The sequence below is a fragment of the Malania oleifera genome, chromosome 5 (assembly GCF_029873635.1).
Source record: "Malania oleifera isolate guangnan ecotype guangnan chromosome 5, ASM2987363v1, whole genome shotgun sequence".
Classification (NCBI taxonomy): domain Eukaryota; kingdom Viridiplantae; phylum Streptophyta; class Magnoliopsida; order Santalales; family Ximeniaceae; genus Malania; species Malania oleifera.
In genome coordinates this window covers 111166912-111168037 of record NC_080421.1, presented here as the reverse complement: position 1 = coordinate 111168037, position 1126 = coordinate 111166912, and positions in this window count along the sequence as shown.

Genomic DNA, 1126 nt, shown 5'->3' with positions numbered 1-1126 from the left:
CATCAATAAACATCACTACAAACTGGTCCAAATACTGGTGGAAGACTTTATTCATCAGATCCATAAACACTGCAGGAACATTTGTTAATCCAAATGACATAACCATAAATTCATAATGGTCATACCGAGTCCTAAACACCATCTTCAAAAAATCCTCCACCATGACCTTCACCTGATGGTACCCAGACCGTAGATCTATCTTTGAGAAACTTTGTGTCCCCTATAGCTGGTCAAACAAATCATTGATGCGGGGAAGCGGGTACTTATTATTGATAGTCACTTTATTAATTTCTCTATGGTCGATGCACATTATCATTGACGCATATTTCTTCCTTACAAACAATATCGGTGCTCCCTAGGGCGACACGCTGGGTTGAATAAAACCCTTACCTAACAATTCCTATAGTTGTTCCTTCAACTCTTTCAATTCTTTCGGTGCTATTCTATACGATACTTTAGAAATCGACGCTATTCCCGGAGTTAGGTCAATTTCAAAATCTACTTTACGATCAGGAGGTAGTCCCAGCAAATCCTTGGAAAATACATCAGGAAAATCCCTCACTACCAGGATATCCTCTAACCTTAGCTCCCATTTTGATACTTCGTTCACGCAAGCCAAATATCCCTGACAGCCCTCCAGCAACAACCTCCTCTCCTGAATGACGGATAACTTCTGTAGTGGGGTACACACACATGTCCCCACAAATCAGTACTCCTGCTCTCCTGGAGGTCTAAACACTACCTCTCTCTGATGGCAGTCAATACTGGCATAGTGGGCAGCTAGCCAGTCCATATCCAGAATCACCTCAAACCTATGCATCTCTAAAAAGACCAAATTAGTAGGTAAAGACCTCCCCTAAATATAATCTAGACAGTTCTTAAGTACCTTCCTACATAAAACTACAGTCCCAGTTGGCGTAGAAATTGACAAACTGATGTCTTGCGACTGAGTTTCTATCTCACAAAATTTAATAAACTCTCGGGCGATAAAAGAGTGAGTCACCCTTGAATCAAAAAAATTAGCAACTTCATATGACAGAATTGAAATAGTACCTGTCACGACATCTCCTGCCACCCCAGCATCTCCAAGTGTCAGAGCGTATACTCGTGCTGGGGCGGTATTCCT